General features: G+C 40.9%; 1 pseudogene; it reads left to right on the top strand.

The window, feature by feature from the left end:
• The first annotated feature begins 13,998 nt into the window (after positions 1-13,998).
• On the top strand, positions 13,999-14,276 carry LOC136142897 (large ribosomal subunit protein eL43-like; annotated as a pseudogene).
• The last annotated feature ends 4,502 nt before the right edge of the window (positions 14,277-18,778 follow it).

Below are 18,778 nucleotides of genomic sequence, written 5' to 3'. Positions count from 1 at the left end.
GCGGGCCTCTCACTGTTGTGGCCTCTCCCGTTGCGGAGCACAGGCTCCGGACGTGCAGGCTCAGCAGCCATGGCTCACGGGCCCAGCCGCTCCGCGGCACGTGGGATCTTGCCGGACCGGGGCACGAGCCCATGTCCCCGGCATCGGCAGGCGGACTCTCAACCACTGAGCCACCAGGGAAGCCTGAATACATTTTTTAATGCCCTATAATTGAGCTTTTTTTTTTACACCTACTAGTATGGTACTCTAATTCAAGATGTAGAACTTGTATTTCATCTAATCTGAAACAGCATTGACTATAAGACATACCCTTGTTTTATGCACCACTAAGAAAGAAAAAAATTTCACTTTGCTGTACACCAGAAACTAACACAACATTGTAAATCAACTATACTTCAATAAAAAATTAAATAAACCAAAAAGAAAGAAAAAATACAGCCAAATAAATTATAACACAATACTATTTTAGCTTTTATAATTTATACTTTATAATTATTGAGAGCGTTCTTTAAGACTTGTTTAGAAATGGATTTTTATCATCTATAACTCTTGTACATATGTTACAAAGAACCCTGAAATGAAAATTGGTTAAGGTATTTCTAAAACATCTTCACATTTGGAATCTGAGTCTTCTGAATTACTTTTTGGCTCAGTCAATATGTTCTGGATTTTCCTCACAATATTATTCTTTGTCATTAAGGACATTGGCAATACAGTATTTCTGGTGGGGGGAAAGAAGTATTCTACTTTTGTCCAGGGTTTTCTTCCACGTCGCTGACAACCATTCTGCAAGTTTTGATGCTGGTACTTTCTCGATCTTACCAGAAGGTGTCAGGCAATGACAATTATATCACAACTGCTGCCTGGCCAACAGCAATTGTGACATTCCATTAATTATAAACTGCATGCCAATTTCAGAAATGAAGAAATGTGCATTTAAAAATTTTTTTTTTTATTTTTTTTGCGGTACGCGGGCCTCTCACCGTTGTGGCCTCTCCCGTTGCAGAGCACAGGCTCTGGATGCGCAGGCTCAGCGGCCATGGCTCACGGGCCCAGCTGCTCCGCGGCGTGTGGGATCCTCCCGGACCGGGGCACGAACCCGTGTCCCCTGCATCAGCAGGCGGACTCTCAACCACTGCGCCACCAGGGAAGTCCAGAAATGTGCATTTTTGAATCGATGAAATGCTATTAGATATTATCACTGTGCCCTTCCTGAATTCTGCATTTCTCTTTAGTTCAATTTATTTTTCTCTCTTCCTTCATAGCTCTGCTTTTAAAAAGAGCAGTCTGTATTTATTGTCTTCCTTTCCTCCCCTTTCATTCACCCTTTAATCTACTACATTCTAACCCCCATCACTCCAGTGGTGGTCTGCTTTCAGTCCTTATGCAGATTCATTCACCAGCCAGTGAATGCTTATAGTCTGTTTGGGAAGATAACAGTAGTATGGAGCAAATCACAGAATCTTAGAGCTAGAAGGTTTCCTAATTCTGACCTTTTCTTATGTGGCAAACCATCACATATTTGACTATTGTTCGTGGCTCCTTTCCCATCTGCCCATTTTAGATTCATTTTATTTAAGTTCAGTAGTTCTAGCTTATTTAACCAGTTCTCATATGACAAGGTTTCCAGAAAACTTCCCATCTTTTTTGAACTTACATGTAGCTGGCAGAGCCCTTCTTAGATGTGGAGCCCCAAGTGAAATGCACAAAGCCCCCAAAGGAACCACAGTGACCTAGCAATCCTTTCACTATTACTAGCTAGATTTTGCTCCCATTCCCCATAGATGCTGTTTCAAACCTTCCCTCACCTCTCTTCTCAGGTTGCCTGCTCCGTCTCCATTCCCTCCCATTTTGAAGATGTTCTTGCCTCCCCTTAATAAAGAAAATTGAAGCCAAATACCAGCTCTTCTACTTCAAAATATAGTTACCAAATTTGTGCTCAGCCTTTCCTGTTTACCTCCCTTTGTGAAAAGCCAATAATCTTCTGCCTGTGCTCGGCATCCTATATCCTCCCATCTCTACAGGGTCCTGACTTGGCCAATATTATTCCTTCTCTTTCTTATCTCTTAAACTTTTTCATCTTCATCACAGATTTTTGCCCTCAGCTAGTAAACATGCTTTAGGATCTACTGTATTGTGAGAAAAATGTATACTTCATTAATTCTATATCCAGCTTTAGTTAACTTTATTTTCTTCCTTTTTTCATAAACTTAACTTAAAATTTTTATTAATATTTCTTTTTTTAAGATTTTTTTGATGTTGACCATTTTTAAAGTCTCTGTTGATCTTGTTACAATATTGCCTCCACTTTTTTTTTTTTTTTTTTTTTTTTTTTTGGTACGCGGGCCTCTCACTGTTGCAACTTCTCCCGTTGCGGAGCACAGGCTCCAGACGCGCAGGCTCAGCGGCCATGGCTCACAGGCCCAGCCGCCCTGTGGCACGCAGAATCCTCCCAGACCGGGGCACGAACCCGTGTCCCCCACATCGGCAGGTGGACTCTCAACCACTGCGCCACCAGGGAAGCCCATGCCTCCACTTTTTTTACCTTTCGGTTTTCTAGCCGCAAGGCATGTGGGATCCCAGATCCCTGACCAGAGATTGAACCTGCACCCCGCCCCCCCACCCCACCCCCTGCCACACTGGAAGACAAAGAAGTCCCAACCAATGGACCACCAGGGAAGTCCCTATTAATATTTCTTTTTTGGTTCAAGATTCAAAAGTTATAAAAGGTCATACCAGGAAAAATTTCCCTCCCATTCCCATCCCAGTGGAAACCAGGGTTTTCAGTTTCTGCATACACACCCTTTGCAGCCCAGCCCTAATGCCCTAAGGCAGTGGTCCCCAACCTAATGCCCTAAGGCAGTGGTCCCTGTCATCAGGGAGCGGTTTCATGCAAGACAATTTTTCTACAGACCAGGGGTGGGGATGCTTTCAGGATGATTCAAGCGCATTACATTTATTGTGCACTTTATTTCTATTATTATTACATTGTAATATATAATGAAATAATTATACAACTCACCATTATGCTGACAGGAGTTGGAACTCAGGCGGTAATGTGAGCAATGGGGAGCGGCTGTAAATACAGATGAAGCTTCGCTTGCTCACCTGCCGCTCATTTCCTGCTGTGCAGCCTGGTTCCTAACAGGCCAAGGACCGATACCGGTCCATGGCTCAGGGATTGGGGACCCCTGCCCTAAGGCATCCGTTGTATGTAATGAATAAACTTATCACCTGTGCATCTAGAATGGCATTAGTTATGTACAGTTCTTGGGAAAATTAAGAAAATATTCACACAAATAATGTTCTATAGGGCTTTAATCTCTGAACTCCAGTTGAGAAAAGCAGTAGAGATAAACTATGTATATAACAGCAACTGTGCATATATATATTATATATGTATATAATTTTTCTTCTTTTTTAGAGAAATGATGTAATCTTATATGCTGTCTTACATCTTTATTCACTTAACCGTATGTATTGGAGATCTATGTATGTATCTACATCTATTCTATTAGATAGATATATATGTTTGTATACATCCACAAACCTAAAGATCTCCCTCATTAAAAAAATTCACTTGGGGCTTCCCTGGTGGCGCAGTGGTTGAGAGTCCGCCTGCCGATGCAGGGGACACGGGTTCGTGCCCCGATCCGGGAAGATCCCACATGCCGCGAAGCGGCTGGGCCCGTGAGCCATGGCCGCTGAGCCTGCGCGTCCGGAGCCTGTGCTCTGCAACGGGAGAGGCCACAGCAGTGAGAGGCCCGTGTACCACACACACACAAAAAAAAATTCACTTGTATATTAAAAAAAAAGCTTTATTGAGCTATAATTCATGTACCATACAATTCACCTATTTAAATAGGTTTTAGTATATTCACAGAGTTTAGCAGTCATTCCTCATTCCTCTCAACCTCCCAGCCCCTGGCAGCCACTAATCTATTTTCCATATCTATAAATGTGCCTATTCTAGATATTTCATATAAATGGAATCATACAGTGACTGTCTTCTTTCTCTTAGCATACAGTTTTCAAGGTTCATGTTATAACATGTGGCAGTGCTTTATTTCTTTTTCTTTCTTTTAGTATTTTTTTTTAGTACTTCATTTCTTTTTTTTTTTTTTTTTATAAATTTATTTATTTTTGGCTGTGTTGGGTCTCTGTTGCTGCTTGTGGGCTTTCTCTAGTTGTGGCAAGCAGGAGCTACTCTTTTTTTTTTTTTTTTTTTGCGGTATACGGGCCTCTCACTGTTGTGGCCTCTCCCGCTACAGAGCACAGGCTCTGGACGCTCAGGCTCAGCGGCCATGGCTCACGGGCCCAGCTGCTCCACGGCATGTGGGATCTTCCCGGACCTGGGCACGAACCCACGTCCCCTGCATCGGCAGGCGAACTCTCAACCACTGCGCCACCAGGGAAGCCCACTTCATTTCTTTATAATGAGAAATAATATTTGACTGTATGGACATACCACATTTTATTTTTCCATTCATCAATTGATAGACATTTGTTTCTATTTTTTGGCTATTATAAATAATGCTGCCATCAATATTTGTGTGCAAGCTTTTTTGTGGACATATGTTTTCATTTCTCTTGGGTATATATCTAGGTGTACATTTGCTGGGTCATATAGTAATTCTATGTTTAACCTTTGGAGAAATTGCCAAGACTGTTTTCCACAAAGACTGCACCATTTTACATTCCCACCAGCAATGTATGAGGCTTCCAATTAATCTACATCTTCACCAATACTTGTTATTATCTGTCTTTTTGATCATTCTAGTGGGTGTGAAGTGGTATATTATTGTGGGTTTTTTTTTTTCAGGGATCGAACCCATGGCCCCTGCAGTGGGAGTGTGGAGTCTTAACCACTGGACCGCCAGGGAAGTCCCCTTATTGTGTGTTTTTTTTTAAATAAATTTATTTTATTTATTTATTTTTATTTTTGGCTGCGTTGGGTCTTCGTTGCAGTGCGCGGGCTTCTTATTGCAGTGGGTTCTCTTATTGCGGCGAGCGGGGGCTGCTCTTCGTTGAGGTACACAGGCTTCTTATTGCAGTGGCTTCTCTTGTTGCGGAGTGCAGGCTCTAGGCACGCGGGCTTCAGTAGTTGTGGCACGCGGGCTCAGTAGTTGTGGCTCACTGGCTCCAGAGTGCAGGCTCAGTAGTTGTGGCACCCGGGCTTACTTGCTCCGCGGCATGTGGGATCTTCCTGGACCAGGGCTCGAACCCGTGTCCCCTGCATTGGCAGGTGGATTCCTAACCACTGCACCACCAGGGAAGCCCCTTATTGTGGTTTTGATGTGCATTTTCCTGATGGCTAGTGATGTTGAGTATCTTGTCATGTTCTTTTTGGCCATTTGCATATCTTCATTGGAGAAATGTCTATTCAGATCCTTTGCCCATTTTAAAGCTGAGTTATTTATCTTATTTTTTATTGTTGTAAAATATACATAACATAAAATTTACCATTTTAACCATTCTAAAGCATACAGTTCTGTGGCATAAAGTATGTTCACAGTGTTGTACAACCACCACCACCACCCATTGCCAGAACTTTCTCATCTTCCCCAGCTAAAACTCTGTACCTATTAAATAATAACTCTCCATTCTCACCTCTCCCCATCCCCTAGAAACTACCATTCTACTCTATGTCTCTATTCATTTGACTACTCTAGGAACCTCATATAAATGGAATCATATAATATTTGTCCTTTTGTGACTGGCTTATTTCCTCTAGCATGATGTCTTTAAGGTTTATCTATGTTGTAGCACATGTCAATATTTCCTTCCTTTTTAAGGTGGAATAATAGTCCATTGTATGTATATACCACATTTTGTTTATCCATTCATTTGTCAATGAACACTTGAGTTGTTCCACCTTTTTGGCTATTGTAAATAATACTGCTATGAACATAGGTGTACAAATACCTGCTCAAGTCCCTGCTTTCAGTTCTTTTGGGTATATACCCAGAAGTGGAATTGCTGGATCATATAGTAATTCTATGTTTAAATTTTTTAGGAATCACCATACTGTTTTCCACAGCAACTGTACCGTTTTACATTCCCACCAGCAAGGCACAACAACACTTGTTATTTTCTGTTTTTTTTTTATTTTAAAATAGTCGTCTTAGTGGATGCGAAGTGGTTATCTTTTTATTATTAAATTGTAAGACTTCATTATATATTCTAGACACAAATCTTTTATCAGATAAATGATTTGCAAATATTTCCCCCTATTTTATGGGTTGTCATTTCACTTTCTTCAAGGTGTCATTTGAAGAACAAAAGTTTTTAACTTTGATGAAATCCAATTTATCTATTAATTCTGTTGCTTGTGCTTTTGGTGTCATATCTAAAATCCATTGCTGACTCCAAGGTCATGAAGATTTACACCTATGTTTTCTTATGAGAGTTTTATAGTTTTGGCTTTTATATTTAGGTCTTTGATCCATTTCGAGGTAATTTTTGTGTATGGTGTGAGATAGGCATCCAAAGTCATTCTTTTGCAAGTGACTATCTAGTTGTCCCAACATAATTTGTTGAAAAGATTATTCTGTCTCCCATTGAATTATCTTGGCACCCTTGTCAAAAATCAGTTAACCGTAAATGTGAAGGTTTATTTCTGGACTCTCAATTCTATTCCATTGAGTTATATATCTGTCCTTATGCCAGTATCACACTCTCTTGATTACTGTAGCTTTGTAGTAAGTTTTGAAATTGGAAAGTGTGAGTCTTCTAACTTTGTGCTTCTTTTTAAAGATGATTTTTACTATTCTGGGTCTCTTGAGTTTCCATATGAGCTTTAGAATCAGCTTGTCAGTTTTTGCAAAGAAGCCCATTGGAATTTTGATGAGTATTGCCTTATATCCATAGATAAATTTGGAGAGTATTGCCATCTTAATGTCAAGCCTTCTGGTCCATTAGCATGGGATGGCTTTCTTTTTTGTTGGTTTTTTTTTTTTTTTTTTTGCGGTACGCGGGCCTCTCACCGCTGCGGCCTCTCCCGTCGCGGAGCACAGGCTCCGGACGCGCAGGCCCAGCAGCCACGTCCCACGGGCCCAGCCGCTCCGCTGCACGTGGGATCTCCCCGGACCGGGGCATGAACCCACGCCCCCTGCATCAGCAGGCGGACCCTCAACCACTGCACCACCAGGGAAGCCCCTGGCTTTACATTTTTTAACGTCTTCTTTGATTTCTGTCAACAATATTTTGTAGTTTTCAGAATGTAAGTTTTGTACTTCTTTTTTTTTTTTTTTTTTTTTTTTTTTTTTTTAATGCGTTACGCGGGCCTCTCACTGTCGTGGCCTCTCCCGTTGCGGAGGACAGGCTCCGGACGCGCAGGCTCAGCGGCCATGGCTCACGGGCCCAGCCGCTCCGCGGCATGTGGGATCTTGCCAGACCGGGGCACGAACCCGTGTCCCCTGCATCGGCAGGCGGACTCTCAACCACTGCGCCACCAGGGAAGCCCTGTACTTCTTTTGATAAATGTATTATAAGTATTTTATTCTTTATTCTTTTTGATGCTGTTATAAATAAATGGAGTTACTTTTTTATTTCATTTTTGGTTTGTTTATTGCTCCTGTATAGAAATACAATTGACTTTTATATATTGATTTTGTACCCTGAAACCCAGCTGAACTCACTTATTAGTTCTGTTGGTTTTTAGTGGATTTCTTGGGATTTTCTATATGCAACATCATGTCATCTGCAAATAGTGACTGTTTCCAATCTGGATGCATCTTGTTTCTTTTCCTTGCCTAATTGCTCTAGCTCAAACTTCCAATGTTGAATGTAAGTAGTGAGAGTAGACATCTTTGTCTTGTTCCTGATTATAGGGGGAAAGCATTCAGTTTTTCACCATTAAGTATGATGTTACCTGTGGATGTGTGTGTGTGTGTGTGTGTGTGTGTGTGTGTGCTTCAACCACCTTTATTTTCTTTAATTAATTTTTATTGGAGTATGGTTGCTTTACAATGTTGTGTTAGCCTCCACTGCACAACAAAATGCATTTTTTATAGCTCTTGAGAACTGCCTCTCCTCCTGAGCTAAGTCTCTGAGCCTCTACTCTGGAGATCAGGTCAGGGACAGTGGCCTCTTGGAGTGACACCCCTGCTTTATGAGCTGGGCACTGAAAAGGGCTGGTAGCCTCTGGTCTTTTTGGCTTGCCAGTGTGGAACCTCTGCCCTACAGGCTAGCTGGGCAAGGGCCTTAGGACTTGCAGTAGTTTTTTCCTGCTGCACCTCCCCTCCCTGCTCTGAGATTAAAAAAAAAAAAAGATGTGTAAGATTTTTCCTAGTACTGTTATGGTTTCATTTTATATTTAAGTTTTTTTATCCATATGGAATTTATTTTATTGTATTTTGGTACAAGATATATCTATGAATCCAACTTATTTGTTTCTAGATAGCTACCTATTTGTTCTACAGAATAGGGACGATTTTTCTTCATGTCTGCATCTCCAGTGCCTAACATAGCTCCTTGCCCATTGTAGGTTGTCTGTAAATGTGGTTTGAATGAACAAGATGGATACTGTGCTTCTCTTATAATATTTAGTACCTGCCTTACTGGGGTGGACATACCCTAAAATGACCCCCAATTTGTCACACCCTGTATAATCCCCTCCCCTGAGTGCAGGTAGAACCTGTGACTTGCTTTTAATCCATAGAGTATGGCAAAGGTGATGGTATGTCACTCTCATGATTACATTAGGTTATATAAGACTCTATCTCAGCAAACTAGAATGAGAGAAACTCTCCTGCTAGCTTTGAAGAAGCAAACTGCTAGGAAATAAACTGCCTATGGAGAGGGCCATGTAGCAGGGAACTGCTGGTGGCCTCTAGGAGCTGAGAGTCTCAGTCCCACAACCATAAGAAACTGAATTCTGCCAACTATGTGAGTTTGGAAGAGCATCCCAAGTTCCAGATGAGGCCCCAGTCCTGGCCTATACCTTGATTTCAGCCTACTGGGATCCTAAGCAGAGACCTAGCCAATCTGTGCTGGGACTCCTGACCCACAGAAACTATGCAGTAATAAATGGGATTGTTTTAAGTTGCTAAATTTGCGGTCATTTGTTACACAGCAACAGAAAACTGATTTACTTAAATTGTTGACCCATTTAGAGCTTCCAGGTTTTCTTCATATCATTTTAAGTCAGTTTACTCCATCTTATTCCTTCAAAGTCAAGTTTTAAAATTGAATATATGACATTTAAGTACTTATTACCATTAAATCCCACCTTCTTTGTTTGGAATCAGTGTTCTAGCATGTAGATTATTTGATAGGTTTTATCTCCTCTGCTGTGAGTTCTTCCTGGATGGCTTTTCTCTGTCCTTTACCCCTAATACACTGTGGATTGTTCTTTCTTTTGAGATACAGTAAGTCCCCTGCATACGAACCTTCAAGTTGTGAACTTTCAAAGATGTGAATGTGCATGCCATCAATGTCAGGCGTGAGTGAAATTGCAGCTTGCCCTCTGTCTCTTGTTGCTGACGATCCTTCAGCTCTACCATCTCCCACCTCTTCTCCCTCCTCCAGTCAGTAACCCTTCTTGCCTGTTCGCTCGATGCCAGCCCCCGTATGCCAGCTGTTGTACTGTACTACTCTACTTTTCAAGGTAAGATTAAAAATGTCTTCTTTATTTTTGTGTTTGTTTGTTTTTTATGTATTATTTGTGTGAAAAGTATTATAAACCTATTACAGTATAGTACTATGTTGCCGGTTGTGTTAGTTGGGTACCTAGGCTAACTTTGTTGGACTTACGAATGCGCTCTCGGAATGGAACTCGTTTGTATGTAGGGGACTTACTGTGTAATAGCATTATTACAGCGTGTTGTAATTATCTGCTTACACGCTCATCTTTCCCTACTAGACTATGAACTCCTCAAAGACAGGGACCTTGACTTTTCATGTCTTAGTGCAGTGCCTGACATGTAATAGAAGCTCAATAATTCTTTTTGTTGTATGAATAAAATGAAAGAAGAGGTGATGAATAACAGGAAATGCTTCATAGGACTTAAACAGAAGAGGTTGAAGGAAGATACGATTTGAGGTCTCCATGAAAATTTCAAGCCCCCTCTAAGGTGAATTCTGCCCCTATTCTGTCACTTAGGGATAGAGTTATGATCATAGGCCTCCCTATGTCCATTGCAGCTTATGGTGGCCCCTTTCCTGACCTAGTTGTGCTTGACAGGTACATTTAGTTCAAGACTATAATTCTGCACCCAGTTACAACACGCACACGTGTTGTTTTTCCCACACCACCAAGCAATTCTCAGACACTAGCTGGGTGTCCTAAATTCAACACAGTTCTGACACTTTGTACCTGGAGATAACATCAGATCCCACAGGCTCAGTCCTACAGGACTGCCCCGCCTCCAACTTCAGACATCAATTCCAAGTCCAGGTTGTCACCTGTGCTTCCGAATGGCTAGCTATAGAATGGAGGTTCCAAAACCCACTCCTTGGTTTTAATTACTTGCTAGAGTAGTTCACAGAACTCAGAGAAATATTTTACTTACTAGATTACCAGTCTATTATAAAAAGGTACAACTCAGGAACAGCCAGATGGAAGAAATACATAGGGTATGAAGAAAGGGCACAGAGATTCCGTGCCCTCTCTGAGAGCACCCAGACCCCAGAAGCTCTTCAAACCTCCGTCTGTTGGGGCTTTTTTTTTTTTTTTTGGCCGCACCACACAGCTTGCGGGATCTTAGTTCCCCGACCAGAGATTGAACCCAGGCCCTTGGCAGTGAAAGCGCCAAGTCCTAACCACTGGACTGCCAGGGAATTCCCTTTTTGGGGAGGTTTTTATGGCAGCTTCATTACATAGACATGGTTGATTACATCATTGGCCATTGGTGATTGATTCACCCTCCAGAACCTTCCCCTCCCCCAAGGTCAGAGGGTGGGACTGAAAGTTGTTTCTCCTGGCAACCAGCCCCCATTCTTAGGCTAGGTCCAAAAGTCACTCATTAACATAACAAAAGACACCTTGATTGCGCTCCTCTTTCAGGGAATTCCAAGGATTTTAGGATCTCTGTTCAAGAAAGGAGGCAAAGACCAAATCACAATATCACAAAGACACTCTCATGGCAGAAACTAATGGAGCCTGAGTACCTGAGTCACAGGTAGAATAGGCTAAATACATTTCACAGGGTAGGGAATTATTGCCAGCTCCTCCTCTTTCTGATATCTACATCAGTGCTTATTTCCTACTTTGTGATAGCGAACCCCCAAGAGTTGGGAGTGGAATCAAGAACTGATACCCTCTGAGCGTAGTGTATTACTTACGAGGCAAGGACATTCCCTAAATTTTTATCGGGGAAACCTGAATATCTTCCCTAACCTAAGGAAGAGCTCAGAGTAATTCTCAGATCTAACAGAGGGTATCAAGGCTAATCCTCAAGTCTGGAACGTAACCGATGTAAAGAAAATGAATTCGTTTAATTGTATTATCAATATAATCTGTTTGAGGTTGCCAGAAAGTTGGTATTCTATGAGAAGAATAGAAATAATGGAACCAAAAGTAAGAATTTGTGAGTATATCACCAGGCTTGACCTTGAGAGCAGACATAATTTTCTCCAGAGTACAGGAGTTAATCCAACTATTCTTATTTGATGAAAAATATATCTAAGAATATCCAATTTCCTATTCATTGAAGCATTCTTTATAACGGTGAAAATTTGAGAACAGCATCAATTTACCATAATAGTTATTTTAGAATACTTCAAAAGGATATTACAGTAGATTTTGAAGAATGTTCAATGCTAAGGGTAATAGTTTACTAGAGCTGCCATAACAAAATACCACAGACTGGGCAGCTTAAACAATAGATTTTTATTTTATCATAGTTCTAGAGGCTAGAAGTCCAAAATCAAGGTGTTGGCAAGTCTGGTTTCTTCTGAAGCCTCTCTCCTTGGCTTGCAGATGACCACATTCTTGCTGTGTTCTCACATGACTTTATTTTTCAGTGTGCACCCATCCCTGGTGTGTCCAAATTTCCTCTTATAAGAATACTAGTCAGATTGGATTAGGGCCCACCCTGATGGCCTCATTTTAACTTGAAAGGCCCTATCTCCAAATAGAGTAACATTCTGAGGTCCTGGGAGTTAAGGCTTTAACATGTGAATTTTGGAGGAACACAGTTCAGTCCATACAACGGGAGAAAGTTTTACAATATGAATAAAAGTGCAGGATATAATATTTAGTGTGATTCTAATCGTATAAACATATGCTGAAAAAGACTGGAAGGAAATACTCAAAAATATTAATAATGGTTTTCTTAGGGTTTGGGAGTTATGAATAATTTAAAATTTTTCTTCTTTATGTATTTCTGTATTTTCTGAATTTTCTACAATGAGCACGTGTTCTATAATGGAAAAATGCAATAAAAGTTACATTAAAAATTCATTCCTTTTTCCCTTAATTCTATGACTAAATCAATTTACCTTCAAGAACAGAAGACAAGGGGAGATAAATGTGGCAGAAAAATTGATATCAATTGTTAAATTATAAGTGGCATTCTGTTATAAGTCAAGCTCTAGTGAAGTTGACCCTATTGACTGGTTCTCCTTTGAGTAAAATAATTTAAAATGACTTGTTTTTATGCGTGAAGGGGATCAAAAGGTAAAACTTCCAGTTATAAAATGACTAAGTCATGGGATGTAATGTACAGCATGGTGACTATAGTTAATAATACTGTATTGCATATTTGAAAGTAGGAGAGTGGATCTTGAAAGTTCTCATCACAAGAGAAAAAAATTTTGTTACTGTGTGTGGTGATGGATGTTAACTTGAATTTATTGTGGTGATCATTTTGCAATACATACAAATGTTGTATCATTACATTGTACACCTGAAACGAATATAATGTTATGTCAATTGTACCTCAATTAAAAGATTTTTTTAAACTTGTTTTTTTAATCTTAAAACCGGGGAATTCATTTCTGGACTGCAATAACACCACTATCCACTACCCTACAATGAAACCCTTGTAGAACCTTTCATCTGGCCCTTCCTTTGACATCTAACTATGAATTCCCATCCTGAGAAGATGTTTAAATCAAAGCATCCATATCATGTACTTTAGACTACTAATTTTCTTTTTCTATGGGACCACACTGTAAGAGATGTCAAAGCAGGAACCTTGTAGTATTGCTGTGGTCTTCCAGGTTCACCCAACTATGATATTATGTCTCAACATATGAGCACACAGATTCCAAGCAACTGTTTCCAGATACCTTTATAATCACCTCCATTTTTACACTTTAGTATATCTGTGCCGCCTTATTGCTTTCTTTTTGGGCTCTCTCTTCCCACGCTGCTCTCAGCTCTGAAACTGCATACTTTTGCCCGTTCATCAGGAGCTGGTTCATCCAACTCTAGCATCCACCTTTGGGTGCATTTTCTCTTATCTAGTTCAAAGGTCATTGAATCATACGGGCTCCCCTCCATGAGGCAAACTTGCAGAACCTGTAATTAAGGAGACATCATCTAGATGCGGGGCAACATGGTTTTCATTAGAGTTAGCATTCCTAATATTAAGAGCTTATTAAATGGCTGATAAGTAAGCATATAGATGAGCAACTAGTGGATGGAATGTAATTAAACTTCGAAAACCGTTTTTGAGAAGCTTTTATTTCAAAGGTAATTCAAAAGGAAATATCCTTTTTCTTTCCTCATAAAGACCAGCAACTTAGCAAGATACCAGGTGCTGGGGTTAGAAGAATAAAATGATCTTTATACTTGAGAAGGCCGGCCTAGTGGGGGATACGAAAAATATGAACACGATTATTCTTTTTTTTGGCCATGTGGCATGTGGGAGCTTAGTTTCCCAACCAGGGATCGAACACCTGAACCTCCTGCATGGGAAGCATGGAGTCTTAACCACTGGACTGCCAGGGAAGTGCCTGAATACGATTATTCTTTTATAGAAGAAGTACTATGTTAGATATATAAACAGAAGAAAAAGCTCTCTGGGCTCGGACCTAGGTTTTGGTGACATGGCTAAACGCACCAAGAAGGTCGGAATCGTGGGTAAATACGGGACCCGTTACGGTGCTTCCCTCAGGAAAATGGTGAAGAAAATTGAAATCAGCCAGCACGCAAAGTACACTTGCTCCTTCGGTGGCAAAACCAAGATGAAGAGATGAGCTATGGGCATTTGGCACTGTGGTTCCTGCATGAAAACGGTAGCTGGTGGTGTTTGGACCACACCACCACTTCTGCTGTCACAATAAAGTCTGCCATCAGAAGTCTGGAGGAATTGAAGGACCAGTAGAAGCACCACCTTTTGAAATGTTGCTAGCCTATAATAAATGGTTAATTTATGTAACAAAATTACTTTGGTTTGTTGTTAATTTTATTAGTTAAATGTTCTTATTTGCATTGCATTAATTTTGCTTTCTAAAAGACTTGGATATTAAAATCCTTCTAATTTTTGTTGGAAAAAACAAAAACAAACAAAACCAGAAGAACAAGAGGTTAACACTACCTAAGTAGTGGATGTTAAGGTTTTAAAGGAGTCAATACATAATGCTTTCTTTTCCCACTTCATAATTTCTAACCAACTGAGAAATAAGGCATAGGAGACCAGTAAATGGAGATTAAAATGTCAGCATTCTTACTGATGAAACTGTTGAGTGGACAGGACTTTAGAGCTGCAGTCAAGTGGGCCTTTTAATTTTCTTTAATTCTCTGCCATGAATTAGAGAGACTTAACTCACCTGGTCGGGCAACCTAGGCCACCCTCACAGAGAGCAAATCAGAATGCACCCTCTCTATAGGCAGGATGGCTTCAAAAGTGGGATTTCTGCTAAAATTGTTGCCTCGGTATATCAATCGCTTTGGAACAAAATCTCATTTTCAAAACAAGCAAGATAGCAGAAATGACTGTAAAATGACTGTCTCACTTTGAAAAATAAACTGCTTGGAGTACTTTGTAAAAGGAGTAAGTTTTGCCTTAACAAATGTTAAAATATGGTAAAGCACCCATTATTTAAAATGTTCTGGGAAAAGAAACTAGAAACCACATAAATGTGCATAAATAGGGGACTGGTTAAATAAATTATGGGCCACTCCTACTGTGGAACATTAGGCAGCCATTTTAAAAAGTGAGGAGGGCCCATGAATACTGATCTGGAAAGCAGTTCAAAATATATTTTCAAGAAAAAAAAAAACCAGAAGAACATGTATAGTATAATCATATTTGTATTTTAAAAGGCTATCTGGGGACTTCCCTGGTGGCGCAGTGGTTAAGAATCCGCCTACCAATGCAGGGGACACGGATTCGAGTCCTGGTTGGGGAAGGCTCCACATGCCGCGGAGCAACTAAGCCCATGTGCCACAACGACTGAGCCCGCGTGCTGCAACGACTGAAGCCCACTCGCCTAGAGCCCGTGCTCTGCAACAAGAGAAGCCACCACAATGAGAAGCCCGTGCACCCCAACGAAGAGTAGCCCCCGCTCGCCGCAACTAGAGGAAGCCCGCGCACAGCAATGAAGACCCAACACAGGCAAAAATTAATTAATTAATTAACTAAAAAAAAGCTATCTGTATTTAAATTATGTGTATATTTTCTTGTATAGGCACAGAATCTAGAAGAAAGCAAACCAAACTGTTAACAGTGGAGATCTCACAGTGGGTGGAAGTGGATTTTTATTTTCTGTCTTACATGTTTTGCTTTTGTAATTTTTAAATTAAAAAATGTAATGTGCTGGCATAAAAGCAGACATAGATCAGTGAAAAATAGAGAATCCAGAGCTATATGCTAGTATATTTGAGAATTTACTACATGATAAAGTAGACATAATCAGACAGTCGAGAAAAAATGACTAATGAATTGTGTAAGGTCGGATCTTAACAAACGGCACCGCGAAACAGAGGAAAGCTTCAAGGAGCTTTATTAGGGAGCGCTCCCGGGCGAGGTTCACTGGTCCGGGAGAAAGGGGCCACAGAAGTCGCACCCGGGAGAGGGTTGGGCAAGATTTTATAGGGGAAGAAGGGAAAGGGGTGTGGTGAATCTGGGAGGGCGCAGGGTATTCCTTATTTGGTGGTCTTTTCGGGTACCCTGGGGGACAGTTAGTCCCGCCCCTCGAAAGGCGGGAAGGCTGGGCCGGGTTCAAAGTCCCCAGGTCAGTTCCTGGAACTGGGTGGTCCGGAAAGTCTCCAGGTCAGTTTCTGGAACTGGGTGGTCCGGAAAGTCTCCAGGTCAGTTTCTGGAACTGGGTGGTCCCGAGAGTTTCGGTCTGATGCAACCTGTGAATCTGATTGTGTTCTCCTGCCTCGGGCCAGTTGGCCTTACAAATTGTATTAGGCTGACTGATTTGTATTTTGACAAAACTTCAAATTATTTATATACATAATATATATAATATCACATTTCAAACACCAAAGTAAATTCCAGATGGGTTACAGGGTTAAGTAGAAAAAGTGAGATATCATCTATAAGAGGGTGATCATTTAAAACTTTTTTTTTTTTTTTGCGGTACGCGGGCCTCTCACTGTTGTGGCCTCTCTCGTTGCGGAGCATAGGCTCCGGACGCGCAGGCTCAACGGCCATGGCTCACGGGCCCAGCCGCTCTGTGGCACGTGGGATCTTCCCGGACCAGGGCTTGAACCCATGTCCCCTGCATCGGCAGGCGGACTCTTAACCACTGCGCCACCAGGGAAGCCCCATTTAAAACTTTTAATTTAAAACAATTCAAGCCTATGGATAATTTTAGTAGTGTAATGAATACCCATATACTGTTTACCTAAATTCACCAATTGTCAGTGTTTGCCACATTTGCTTTCTTTCTCTCCCTCTACACACACTCTCATGTGCATGCACGTGCATACACACATATGCACATTACTTTTGCTGACCCATTTGTGACACTTCATCCCTAAATACTCAGCACGTGTCTCCTAATAACAAGGACATTCTCCTACATAACCTCAATACCATTATCATGCACAGGAAACTAGTACTGATACACTATCATCATCTAATACATAGTCCACATTCAAATTTCCCCAATAGCCCCAATAATGTCCTTTATAGTTGTTTTTAAAAAATATCAGAGTTCCATGGGCTTCCCTGGTGGTGCAGTGGTTGAGAGTCTGCCTGCCGATGCAGGGGACATGGGTTCAAGCCCTGGTCCGGGAAGATCCCACATGCCACAGAGCAACAAAGCCTGTGCACCACAACTACTGAAGCCCGTGTGCCTACCACAATGAGAAGCCCATGCACTGCAACAAAGAGTAGCCCCCACTTGCTGCAACTAGAGAGAAAGCCTGCACACAGCAAGGAAGACCCAACGCAGCCAAAAATAAACAAAAACAAAAACAAAAACCCCACAGCTAGCCATCATACTTAATGGTGAAAACCGGAGTGCTTTCCCCCTATAATCAGAAACAAGGCAAGGATGTCTACTCTCACCACTTCTATTCAACACTGTACTGGAAATTTGAGCTAGAGCAATTAGGTAAGGAAAAGAAATAAAGGGCATTCAGATTGGAAATGAAAAAGTGAAACCATCTCTGTTTGCAGATGATATGATCTTGTATATAGAAAGTCCTAAGGAATCCATTAAAACACTATTAGAACTTATAAGTGAGCTCAGCCAGGTTGCAAGGTACAAGATCAATATACAGATATCAATTATATTTCTATAGGATCAATGAAAAAATTAAGGAAACATTTTATTTACAATAATATTAAAAAGAATAATATACTTGGGAATATATTTATCAAAAGAAGTACAAAACTTACTCTCTGAAAACTATAAAATATTGTTGACAGAAATTAAAAAGACCTTAAAAAATGGAAAGACATCCCATGTTCACAGTTCAGAAGAGTTGATATTGTTAAGATGGCAATACTATCCAAATTAATCTATGGATATAAGGCAATATCCATCAAAATTCCAGCTGTCTTCTTTGCAGAAATTGGCAAGCAGATCCTACATTTCACATGGAAATTCAGGGGACCCCAGAATAGTCGAAAGAATCTTGAAAGAGAAGAACAAAATTAAAGGACCTGCATTTCCAATTTCAAAACTTACTACAGAGCTACAGTAATCAAGAGTGTGGGACTGGCATAAGGACAGACATATAACTCAGTGGAATAGAATTGAGAGTCCAGGAATAAACGCTCACATTTTTGGTCAGCTGATTTTTGACAAGGGTGCCAAGACAATTCAATGGGGGAAAGAATAGTCTTTTCAATAAATGGTATTGGGACACTTGATATCCATTTGCAAAAGAATGGATTTGGACCCCTACCTCACACCTTGTACAGAAATTAACTCAAAAATGGATCAAAGACCTAAATATAAGAGGTAAAAACCATAAAACAGACAAAAAAGACAGCTCATAGAATGGGCAAAAATATTAGCAGATCTTATATCTGATAAGGATCTAGTGTCTAGACTCTACAATAAAAAGACAATCCAGGGCTTCCCTGGTGGCGCAGTGGTTGAGAGTCCGCCTGCCGATGCAGGGGACACAGGTTCATGCCCCGGTCCAGGAAGATCTCACATGCCGCGGAGCGGCTGGGCCCCTGAGCCATGGCCGCTGAGCCTGCACGTCCGGAGCCTGTGCTCCGCAACGGGAGAGGCCACAACAGTGAGAGGCCCACATACCGCAAAAAAAAAAAAAAAAAAAAAGACAATCCAATTAAAAATGGATGAACGATTTAAATAGATTTTTCTTCAAAGAAGATATCCAAATGGCTAATAAGCACATGAGAAGATGCTCAACATCATTAGTCATTAGGGAAATGCAAATCAAAACCACAAT

Source organism: Phocoena phocoena, chromosome X (genome assembly GCF_963924675.1).
Source record: "Phocoena phocoena chromosome X, mPhoPho1.1, whole genome shotgun sequence".
Taxonomy (NCBI): domain Eukaryota; kingdom Metazoa; phylum Chordata; class Mammalia; order Artiodactyla; family Phocoenidae; genus Phocoena; species Phocoena phocoena.
This window is presented reverse-complemented; position numbering and strand designations above follow the sequence as displayed.